Consider the following 13379-nt stretch of genomic DNA (forward strand, 5'->3'; position numbering starts at 1 on the left):
CGCTGAAAACGAAACCCCGTCATATTCTGAAATTGAACTCGAAGGAAATGAAGTGAACCCCTGGCCATATGTATGCTCTATTATGCAGTGTAAGCTGTACTTGCCTAGGAAGACCAAACTAGCAGCTTATACAATCTCGACAAGACATCAACCCTTCGCAAGAATGTCGAGAATTGCATTGGTGGTTAAAATGAAGCTTTGACATTTTAGCAAGAGGTTTTGCACAAATTATCCAAAAAGACAGTGGTGAGGAGTGTGCTATTTTTGTTTTAATGATGTGCGCGCGCATTTATAGTGCGTTCTTTCACTGTGTGATTCAGTCTCCTAAAATGCATTTAGAATGATCACAAAATTTAAGATATAGGGGCAGAAAATTCACATATTTATATAATTTCATATATTAAATCAAAATCACACAAAGAATGCCATCTTTTCCTCCAAAAATCATCATGAATATATACATACATATATATAACAGTTCAGTAAACAAGTTAATTAAGAGACTTGCGTTTTAGACACCATATTGCCTTTTTTAGCTCTATTTCTACAACAGAAAATAATTCCAAACACAGCCACCAAAGCACAGTTTTGCGTCTCTGAGCAATGTGACAGTGTTTCGTTCATGAATGAATCAACCGTTTAAATGATTCGGTTCAATCGCAATGACTCACTTATTAACAGTGTCTTGCTGACACATACTGGCCATTTTAATTTCACATTTAAAGTATCTTTTGATTTTTTTTTAAATAATTAATTCTTATAATTTCAAATGAGTATTCAACATTTTATGTCTTGTATATCAAAACATTATTCATGCATTTGTAACTGCAGGTTAAATGCATTCTTGTCCTATACATCTAAATGCCACTTCCAATGAATCTTCTGCATTTCCTCTGCATTAAAAGATGAGTTTGTTGATACTGATTTGCCTGGTAACAGCCCAAATGTTTTATTATTCAAAATAACTGATTCCTTTAATTAAAAACAACTAGTTTGAGATTAATAGACCTATCCCAGGGGTGTCAAACTCAGTTCCTGGAGGGCCGTAGCCCTGCAGAGTTTAGTTCTAACCCTGCTCCAGCACATATATCATGTAGTTTTCAAATAAACCTAAATGATTAGATTAGCTGGATCAGGTGTGTTTAATTAGGGTTATATCTAAACTGTGCAGGACCGTGGCCCTCCAGGAACTGAGTTTGACACCCTTGGCCTGTCCCATTTTTGACTCCCTCCCACTGTTAAAATGTAACTAAGTAATTTTTACTCTGAGTAAATTTTAAATGAGCTACTTTTTACTTTTACTTGAGTAGATTTTTAGACTGGTACTTTTACTTGTACTTAAGTAAAATTTCATTAATGTAATGGTACTTTTACTTGAGTAGAATATTTGTGTACTCTTTCCACCTCTGCATGGTACAACAGTAATACCCACTGTCTCAAGAAAGAAACTCATAGTCTTGAGAGCAAATGGAGAAAAACTAACTTGGAAGTTTTTAGAATTGCTTGGAAAAACAGTATGTCCAGCTATAGACAAGCTCTTAAAACTGCCGAGCCCGTTCTCATCCCAAGTCGTCATATACTGACCCTTTTGACATTTCGTCAACATCCTACGCACATGGCACCCTCTAGCGTCAATATTAGATGCAGATAAATATGGGCCAGAAGGCACCTTCTAGCGGTCTAACCCTAACCCATAATCTGTGTCTCATATTGACTCTTGAGGGTGCCATGTGCGTAGGATGTTGACGAAATGTCAAAAGGGTCAGTATATGACGTCTTGGGATGAGAATGCGTTAAACTGCCAGAGCCGAGCATATCCACAAACTCATAGAAAATAACCAAAACAATCTAAGGTTTTTATTTAGAAAGCTTCCAGACGCTCCTCAAGGGAACATCAAACACGGGACACGACTGACTGGGACAAAGACACAAACCAACAAGACATGACAAATAGCACTAAAGGCAAACATGAAAAAACAATCACAGGGTTAGGGTGCAAAATCAAAAACAATAAACAAGGCAGAGGAGGTGGGGGAAGCACAAAGTCCTTAGAGGGCAGTCCAGGGTGGATGGGAGGACTGGGGGTCTTGGGTCTCCGGGACGAGGACTGGGAATCCGGGGGAACTTGGCTGGAGACACATGAGGGGATGACTTGGGGGAAACTGTAGGCAGCTTGACAGGGGAGACAGGAGGCGACACAACAGGAGACAAGACAGGGGATACTGCGGGGTGACTGTGGAGCGAAAGCAAGAATAGAGCCCCCCAACGACGGCTCAGTATCAGCGCTCCCCATCTCTTAATCGGGGAGATCATCGTCTGCAGCAGACTGGGGTACTGCGCTCACGGCAGCTGACTGGGGTACGGCGCTCACGGCAGCTGACTGGGGTACGGAGCTCACGGCAGCTGACTGGGGTACGGCGCTCACGGCGCTCGTAGAATCAGTGGACTCTGACTGACATGACTGACTTGCCAGGGGCTTCAAGAATCTGGACAAGACGCTTTAGGTATTCAGCCAAAGTGTCAGCAGCGACGAGGACAGGCATCTCTTGATGCGCGGAAACAGCCCGCAAGACAGCTTCAGCAGCTGAATCGGCCGCGACTCTCTCTGCGGTACTCACGATAGCGGGCTCTGGGACAGCGCTTACAGTATCGGGCTCTGGGACAGCACCTGGGAGAGCGCTTGCAGTAGCGGGCTCTGGGACAGCGCTTAGGACAGCGCTTGCAGTAGCGGGCTCTGGGACCGGCAGAGATGAAGGGCGAGAGGCTCCCTTTCTCCTCCTCTTCCTTTTAGGTCGCGGTGTGGAAGTCATAACCGGACATGTGGCCGGTTGGAGAAACTCAGCGGGATCTGTGACTTGCGTTGGAAGGGCAGTCTCAGACAGCGCTGACTCAGTCGATGATGACTCCGACAGAGAATCCCACGAAGTCCATCTTCCTCGATTGCCACGAAGATCCACAGGAGTGGATGGGACCTCGGAAGTAGTGGAGTGAGCCTGGTCCCCTAGAGAAACAGCAGCCAGGACCCGACCCTCCAGGATCACGGGCAGCTTGGCTGGTGGCGACAACACGGTGGGACTCTGCGGCTCCTCCCGAGAGAAACGATCCCAGAGTTGGGCATAATTACTCAGGATCCACTCACCCTGGGACGAGAATGGAAGGTCGACCCTCTCTCTGTCGGTGGGGGCCGACAACCAGCATTGTTCACGGATCTCTGATTGTCGCTGGAGCAGGGAGGACATACGGTCTACTGGGTTCCTTTTTGGTCTGTTCATTCTGTTATGTGGGTGGAGGAGGATGAACCCAATTGCAGACAGAATGCTCTCACAAGATTTATTGAGGACAAAAACAGAAAACAAAACCCACGAGGGGGCAAAAGAAGACAAAAGGCAAAAGCCTTGACTAAGACTTGACGATGACTAAACAGTAACCTACAACAAACAATTAACATTATACGTAGAACAGAACTCTAGACAAAATACTCACAGCAAGATATCATGCTTGACAACAGTTGGCAACATTTGGCAGTATTTGACAATGAACCGACGAAGGACAGAGAAACACAAGAGGTTTATAAAGGGAGGCTAATAATGAACACAACAGGTGAAACTGATACGCTAATAATTACAAAACGAGGATCACAAGGGGGCGGGGTTACATGACGAGACAGCGCAAGCACATGGCCCAAGGACAAGGCCATGTGCTTGTACACAAAACATGGGCCTGTCATGATCCTGCCACAAGACTAGAGAAAAATCAGGACATGAAGGCAGAATCATGACAGTTATTACCTTAATGCTGGAAAGACCTTTATTTTATTTTATTATTATTATTTATTATATATTATTATTTATTATTATTTATTTTTTGTTAATACTAGCCCATCAGCTGTGCACATTTTGTTTGTGAGGAAAATAACAGTACATTTTGTCAGTTATTTTATCTAAACAGATCAATTAATTTCTTCAAGATTTCAAAATCAAATAGCCTACTGATAATGTTGTAGCACTGTAAGATTACATTTGTTTGAATGCATTATTGCTAAAGTGATTGCGTGTGAATGTGCTTTATCTGTTTAAATCATGCTTTAACCCGAAAATAATCAGTAAAAGAAACAGACAAACTCATATAGCCTTTAACATCCCGCTCGATTATTGCAGTCATTATAACCTGATCAAGCCATAGCTAAATATGTTTAACATGAATTCTTGCTGAATATGCAGTTATATCACGGGCTCCAGTCAGGCCGGGTTCACACCGCAAGCTGCAGCAGAGCAGAAGCAGCGCGTTAGCAGCAGGTAGGCAGAGCAGAAGCAGCGCGCGCCTATTTTGCTTTCACACCGGCAGCGGAGGCAGCGCGCAACTGAACAGCGGATTTTGGTCAGAGTACTCTATAATGGGTACGTTCGCATTGCTTTATTTCCATTTAAAATACATTTAAATAAAAAGACTTGGCAAGAAGCTTTTTTAATTAATAATTTCATTGTTACTTTTGTTGCATCTTTGTTTTGCTGTCTTTGTTTTCCGTGCAGTACGTGTTATTGATAGAAGAAAGGCCATCGCGCTATATTTGTTATTAAGGAGACTATGAAAAAGACGCATACTTTGGGTTCATCCCATTAACCGACGTAGGAGAGAACATGGTGCATATTACCATCTTGTCACTGGGTTTGTTTGCAATCAAATTAACCAAAGGACACCCTGAAAACCAATTTAATAAACGGTTTTAAATTATGTGTATATTGTAAATAGTTCACAGCCTTGACTTCCTGCTCATCTTGAAATCAGCATTTACTTGTTTATTATATATGCATGTATCACCTGCTTTTGTTATTTGTGTGCTTATGTGTAATTGAGAAATTGTAAATAAATGGTTCCAATTGAATTAATTTTGAATCAAATACCCTATTGAGTTGTTCGCTCGTGTGTCAGCAAAAGCGTCAAAAACACTATAAAATTACTTACCATCTGCAATAAGAGCCGCTGCAACTTCATCCCATGCTTTTTCCTTCTCCTGCAAGTCTATGTAAAGTACATTGTGGATCATAAAGAACTTGATATTTCTCAACTTCCACGATGAGACGAGTGTCATCCATTATTGTCTTTCCAGGTGCACTCACCGCCTGTGACACCACGTGCTGTTGTTTATGATTGTCAGCACGACATCCGTTCTTCTGCCAATATATAGGCCTAGTTATAAGAATACGACTACTACTAATAATAAATAAATCTCCAAGGCTAAACTAGCAATATAAATTATTTAAAGTTGTTTTTGTATTTCGGCAAAAAACTTTATTTTTGGATAGAACTGTAAGTACTTTAACAGATTTTGTAAAAAAAAAAAAAAAAAAAAAAAAATTATAAAATAATAATAAACCTAAAAATTATAATAAAAAAATAGAAAAATGTGATTTTAAATATCATACATTGTTATGTAATTTGCTAAGAACACAGTAGATATCATTAATATAAATTTTGTGCAAAATTCCTTTTTCGTTTCAGTACATGTGTATTTTGGCCCTGATCATTGTCACTTTATCTTCTATACATATTTTTTTATATTAATTTTCTTTCCTAACATCCAGTTCTTGTTAAAACACCCTATATGTGCTTTTTTGTGCATTTAGAGCACTGTTTGTGTGAAATCATATTTATTTTGTCCATCAAATGTGTACTTTCACTTTAACTGAGCGTCAGCAGCGCAGCAAAAATAGACCCAGTGCCGAAACGATCGCGACACTGCTGCTTCTGCTACGCTCTGCCGCGCAGCCTCTGCGTGCGGTGTGAACGCTCTCATCTGTTAACATAGGCACCGGAAAAAATACGCGCTGCTTCTGCTCTGCTGCAGCTTGCGGTGTGAACCCGGCCTCAGAATCACATCGCTCAGCTCATCCTCTGCTCGGCGGCGTGTCTCTGTCTCAGACGCGCGGGGAGGGTTGAGCCACTCTGAACTACGGGAGCCTGAGTGGTGCGTCGGTGGATGTTAAAAAGAAAACCGATTTTCATTCAAACAAACCGATGTAAATTACAAATTCGAGTTAATTGATCAAATCGATTTATCACCCAGCCCTACTTGCTTTCATATTATTTAATGAAAAGAAAAAAATGCAGGTGTGTAAAATATGTGCAAGATTTGCACTGCAGGTGTGATGGTAGATGTGCAGCTTTTATTCTTATTTATTTTATCTTCATTACAAATCTTGTTTGGTTTCATTTTGGATAATTGCATGTAAAAACTAATATTCGTTGTAATGCAAAATGTGAATTAATATTTGTGCAAAAATTATTAATTCGCATTAATGACAGGGTGCATTAATATTCAACATTCAACAATCTGTGAATGTTGCATTTCTCTGTCGGAGAGAGCCAGCACTGTGAATTTCATCTTGCAGCAGACAAGAAAACATTTGTTTATTAATAAATAATTAAAATGTCTAATTTTTCACAATTATTAGGCTACTTCTGCATGTACTTTGTGGCAAACTTAATGCATGAGCTTGAGCGTGGAATATATTAAGATTTGATTATGTAAATTTAATATAAACCTCTGATTAGTTTAATATAACAAATGAACGACTAGAACTAGAAAAATCTTACGTGGGGACGGTTCAGCAACTTTGAAAGCCTCATAAGACACTGTCCATATGAAAGAGCAATTCACACCTTTATATCGACCCCCACAAGCCACACATAACTAACCCCAAAAACCCAACCCCCTCCAGCTGAACAGAATTCGGTCTGTGTTTTGGCTCTGAGGAACGGTGTGTTACTGGGCTGAAACATGCCTGCACTCAGCAGCACTACTCTTTGTATTCATTATATTCTCGCAGCTCATATTATTATAGAAAAAAACTAAACATATGCACACAACTTTTTAGCTCATAAGTACTGGAGGTTTCGATTTTTTCTTGACTGATACACACAAACACACATTCACACAACAAGCCGGGTCGGGCTTTCGCAGCGACAAACGCGTCCTCGAGTTTAACTTGTACGTCGGAGATAATTTTTAATCAGTTTAAGCTTTGAGAAACCGCGTTCTCCAGAGATCACAGTGACAGTGAGAAGCACTCTCAATGCTACAAAAACATTTGGAAAACGTTATTCCATCCCTTTTTCACAGATGAATTTAAGCGCATCCAGTGGTTTAGCAACCAGGCGTCTACCCAAAGTCAGCTCTTCGAACAATTCATGCCCATCAACGTCCCGCGAGTCTCCATGAGTCAGGGCCTTTTCCAGTCTTAAGCAATCCTGAAGAGTCTTAAGCAATCCTGAAGATCTATTGTATTCTCCTTTTCTTTGAGAGATGCGATGTCATTTTAAAAATCCAAATACGCGCCCATGGTCTCGAAGCAGCGAAAAGCGCTCTTTCACAGAACGGAGGCGATGAATTTCAAAAAGGAGCCTCATTGTTTCTCATTTAAAAGAGGTCGTCTTTTTTACTCATGACCATATGGCCTAATTTTATTCATTTTGACATTTTTGAATATACATTAAAGTATTTTGCACGCATATACTGATAGAGTGCGGCCAGGCGGGAATTTTTATTCTAAATTTAAAGTGAATTTAAATTTATACTAATGGAGTGGGTAAAAAAAATGCTTTTGATATAAGTGCGATAACTGTAACCTAATGTAAAACAAACAAATAAATTAATAATTTTCTCTTTCTCTCTCTCTCTCGCATTCTCTCTCTCTTGCCGCCCTGGCTGAGCTGCCGCCCTAGGCGGCTGACTAGTTCGCCTATAGGCACGCGCCGGCCCTGTGTGCACGAGACACCAGTGCGAACAAACAGCTGAAACAGAAAATACTCCATTTTTGGACACACATAAGGCATAATTCAAAAATGTAAAGTGTTAGTAGTTTGAAAAAAATCTAGAATAAAAACAGAGTTGCATTTCGCTCTGCATATGGAAACTGAAGATTTTTTTTTAAACCAAGAATGAACCGAAATGAAAATGAAATGAAAACATTTAGCTTTTTATCCGTATATATATATATTTTCACAAGACCATAATGATAATAACAAATCATCAATTAATAATTAATAACAATGATTTTCGTAAAATAATTATTTGTGATCGTGGATATTTGAGGAAGGCTTTAAGACCAAGCGGAATCCTCTGTTCCCGCCTCACAGTGAGTCCCGCGCGCTCAGTGATGCAGCTTCACTGTCTGCGGTTTGACTTTACTGAATCAGATTGAGGCGAATACAACTTATTGATCATGAGCCCAACATTTAGCAAGCAGGAAAACATTCATTCTACCTTAAGGAAGACGTATTTCATTGAGCTAATGTTGTTAAATAGAGAGAGAGAGAGAGAAAGAGAGAGAACCAGTCTAGTGCTATTCTTAAACTTGGAGCTCATTATATTGAAGTACAAATCCAAACACCAGAAACGTAATGCATTATATTAGGCCCAGGTTCTGCTCTGAAGTATAAAATTTTAACGGATTAATCACCTATTTTCATTTGCTGCATGTCTATTTTATTTTTTATTTTTTAAACACGCTAAAAAATAAATTAAGTTTGTCAGAGGAAAAAATATATAAGTTGTCTATAGTTGCATTTTAACGGATTCATCACCTATTCTCTGTTTGCTGCATGTTATTTTTTTTATTTTTTTTAACACGCTAAAAATATTAATCAGAGTTTGTGAGAGGAAAAATATAAGTCAGGTATAAGTAGGGATGTGTACCGAAACCCGGTATCAAACTGGCCCCGGGGCTAAATTATGAAAGATCGTATCAGTAAGATCTGACGCTATCGTTTCTGCTTTCGGTACTGGAACAAGGGAAAAAAATAATGTACTATGTATTTTTGCTTAATAATGTTATCGTGCACATCTTATCTCACCAAACATATCTAATGTGCGATTATATCAAGACGTTTGTCTGTGAGATCTCTAATGCGCGCCGCGGAGGCTGTCTGTCAGTCACACACACACACCACAACGAGCGCGGCGCACGCACACGCATTAACTGTACGTAAACTCCTGCTTAATAATAAAGAGTGACGATGGCGAAGAGATTTGCTTAATGTTATCGTGCACTTTTTATCTCACCAAACATTTCTAATGTGCGATCATATTAAGACGTTCGTCTGTGAGAACTGCGATTAATAAAAATAATAAAACCTATATTTCCCTCAAGACTAGTCATGTGGTTGTTTTAATTTAAATGTGTCTGCTTCTATTTTAGCCAATTTATTTTCAATAAACTAAAACAAAAATAATAATAAAAAAAGGAAAACGAATACAGCTTGTTTTTAGACTGTAAAAAAAAATATGATGAAAAAGTCATGACAACACATTTTTATGGTTGGCTACTTTAACCTATAGAAATAATTTAAGCAATTTAATGCGTTTTTATACTAGTTTAAATCTGAATTTAAAATCTCATGGAATTTTAAATTTAAACGGGTGAAAATGCCACAGTGAATATTAAATATAGCCTATATAACAGAAGACCTTGATTGCATGTTACCATGAAACTAACAGAATAATTAGATTTTTTTTTAAATTAACAAATCCATGTATAAAATCCATGTTGTTCACATGTGTTTCAGTATCGATGGAAAAAATATTATAATGAGCAAGAATATGTCACAGTAGACCGCTGCTCATGCTGAACTGCGCTGTTTACAGTGAACATGTGCGTGTGAGGCACCAGCGCATAAAACAGCAGAAATATACCATACTCAATTTTTGCTCACACAGTTAAGGCATAATTGGAGACAGTTTGAAAAATCAAGAACAATAGCAGTTAATAAGAATTATTGCTGTTAGTGCAGTCTTAACGCTGGACCATTCTCATTTCGTTCTGCATATGGAACTTGAAGGATTTTATTTATTTATTTTTGCTAAGAGCAAACCAGAATGAAAATATATATTTTTTTTTAATCCTTGTGTGTGTGTCCCTATATATATATAAATATATATATATATATATATATAGGAACACACACACGGATTAGAACATTTAATATTTTTATTCTGGTTTGTTTATATATATATATATATATAGTTATGACTGTTTAATGACAATAGCATGCAGTAAGGCTTTGTGTAAAGGTCTTTCTTTTATATTTTTACTGCAGCCTAAAACTATCCCACGTTTTTAAATTAACTCTAAACTCTTTTAATTTACTCTTTATATTTTTTTAAATTAACTCTTTTAATTTACTTTAAATTTTATAATGGATGTTAAAATGTTATAATATAATGCTATTGAGGTTTTTCGTGTCCTTTCATCTTCGTTTACAAACCCTCATTTTATTATTACAGTCAGTTCAAAATTCCGTCCCTTTGCGCCACCTGGCGGTAGTTAAGCGAATTATTTTAACACGCAACTGAATTCAGTTAATGCCGCGGCACCGCTGACTCTAACTCCTCCTAGAGCTTTAACTCTACAGACTCCAAACTCAGCCCAGCTCTTCAGACTGATCTCGACGGGTGTGCTATATCTTTTCTAACTGATCGGACTTACGGTTTTCATAAAAATTAAGATTAAAAATCATAAAAACTCCCATAGACTTACATTGAAAAGTCTCTGCTCATCTAACATTCCGTCAAACTCCAACTGTCAAAATTTCTGATCTAAACAAACTGAAGCCCATTAGACTCAATCAGACTTACCTTCTATGTACTATTACTAACCCATTCAAACTCATTCAAACTCATCTATCTATCTATCTATCTATAATCTGACTATATCTATCTATCTATTTATCTATCTTCATTCAAACTCATCTATCTATCTTCATTCAAACTCATCTATCTATCTATCTATCTATCTATCTATCTATTTATCTATCTTCATTCAAACTCATCTATCTATCGCCCAAATAGGCTGTCAACCTACTGTAGCTTCATTGCCCCAGCTCGTCTCATGGAGTGCAAATTTGAATGCACCACGCCTCCGCAAGTCCAAGCAACGCAATGATGTTGATGTGGCAGACAGAACATGTAACAAATATGCCTCAAGTATGCCTCGTCTCCTGCGGCATCTCCTCTTCCAGCACGCACATCCAGTTACCTGACAGACTTTAAAAGGTGTCTGGAACATGCATGGCTGTTCAGCAAACAATTTCAAGTTCAAATCACAGCTGCACATATCCAAGGCCGTAGATTGAAGACTTAGCAACGAAAGGCGATCATAGATCAACTGTGAGCAATCCAATTAAATTATAAAACATAAAAGTAAAACAAATAAACATGAAACAGACATCCTAAATGTGGAGCGACGGCAAGTCAACACACAACCTGGTGCCATCATGAACTCAAACTTCCCTTTGAACTTTTGAACTTTACATTGAATGATTCGTTTGCGAACCGGATATCACAAATTGCTTTGTTTTGAACTCTTTCATAACAGACATGGAAGAGAAGACAATGCTGAATAAAGTCGTAGTTCTCTTACGAGAGTTCTCTCGTACTGCGTCTTTGCTAAGACGCTATGGGAAAAGTCTCTTTTCACGAAATACTGAAGCAAAAAATTATCCTTAATTTTGAATTTTTGTAAAGCGCATTTGCAGCAGTACACAGCCATAGGCGAGACGGCTCGCTCGCTCATTGGCTGCTTCTGCGGCAAGTGCACAGCCTATCGAGCGCAGGCTGATGCCATATCAGACCAATAAGGCGAAACGGGTGTGGCCCAACCTTATAAAAGGAGCTCGAAAAGGCTGACTCACCTGATTTTTCATCTCTTCAGCGAAGCTCACGCATCGCTGGATCACGGAGGAAGCAAGCGCCGTCTGAGAGGCATATCAGCGGGACGAGCCATTCTGAAGCTGCTGGCCTTCGCCGCCTTCCACTGCCGTTCCTGCTGCGCTGTTCGGCGCATATATCCTTTCAATTCTGTTATATCCAGCTGTTCTTTATGCGTGTGTGTGTGTTCGCCCTGCGACACACACTCGTAAAAGAGCTTGCGTCTTTTTTAACCCCTTACTAGGCACCCCCTTTTTTGGCATGGAGACAGAAATGACATACCCAAAATAAAAAGGTTTCTGTTCATGATTCTTTCTGACTAGATACATAATCAACATTTGTTCACAAAGCTGACACTTCAAAGTTTACTGTTCAGGAATCAGAATCACTCAGACTGTTATGATAATAGAGATATATAAGCTCAAACATAAAAACAAAAATATTAAAAACATATTTTTTAAATGTATTTAAAAAATTGTTGATGTAGGATATGAGTTTGTAAACACAGTGTAGCTAAAGCCACAAGTCTTCCAGAACTTCATAAAAAAATTCATAATCGAATCTGTAAAACTGTGAATTTTATGAAATATTTTCTAAGGCCATGTCATGTGTGTTTTAAGAGAAGGCTAATCTGATTGATTTATGGCACTTGTCATCTCTGTAAGATCTCGCATGTAAACTCTCCTGTGTTCTCTGTATGCATGTTGGCTTTGACTCCTCGTTTTCATGTTTCTATTGTTCTCACGAAACGAGTCTTTCACACCTCCGCCAGGTATGACACATTATCCGCATTATTCTTTTATCATTATTCTATTGTTTTTATTCCACCTTTATCAGCCTTTATTGTGGTTTTTCAGGCTTTACAAAAGACACAAAGCAGCGATCTCACTTCAGTCTCTGTTTGCATTTAGCCCTTATTTATCAAAAGTCTTACTATAAAAATACAACAAAACATTTTCTTACGACCTTACGTGAATTATTGTGACAAAAATGCATTATGAAGAAGAAATGCACCTGCTATTAGTAGCATTAGCTAACGTTAGCAGCAAGCTAACGTTACATCAGACAATTTATGAAATTATTAGTACACTTTTACTCAAAACTCACTTTAAACCCCGATCGAGTGTTTATAATAACTTCCTTTAGCGATCAGGGGTGGAATTTGGTCATTTACTGTTGTAAAAATATGCTATTTATAGCCTTTTACATCGCTGCACAAGTTAGCATCTCAGATGTACATTTTCAATTTTTTTTATAAAAACACCCCAGATCTCAAGAAAATCTCATACCAAGCTTTGCTATCGTAATCGCGGGTTTATTATTCTGATATTTCGTGTGTACAGAGGTGTTTCAGTGTTGTTTTGGTCAGATAACTACCAGGAAGTGTACAGGAAGCATGATGTGGCGGTGTCCGGTTATGACACTCTAAGATTGACAAGGAGAAGGACCAATAGGAGTCTGACTGACACACACACGAGCTCCCAGCTCTGCACACACACACAGAGATCGCTGGGAGAGGCTGTTTATCATCAGATCGCATAAATCAGTGGAAAATAAATATAAATGACGATTCTGTCTTAAGAAATATTAAGTAAACATAAGTAAATATATCCATATATCTCTGCTGATAGGCATCTTTGGTCTATAAATCCTTATTGACGCTGTTCAGTGAGTC

Source organism: Carassius carassius, chromosome 22 (assembly GCF_963082965.1).
Source record: "Carassius carassius chromosome 22, fCarCar2.1, whole genome shotgun sequence".
NCBI classification, from domain to species: Eukaryota; Metazoa; Chordata; class Actinopteri; order Cypriniformes; family Cyprinidae; genus Carassius; species Carassius carassius.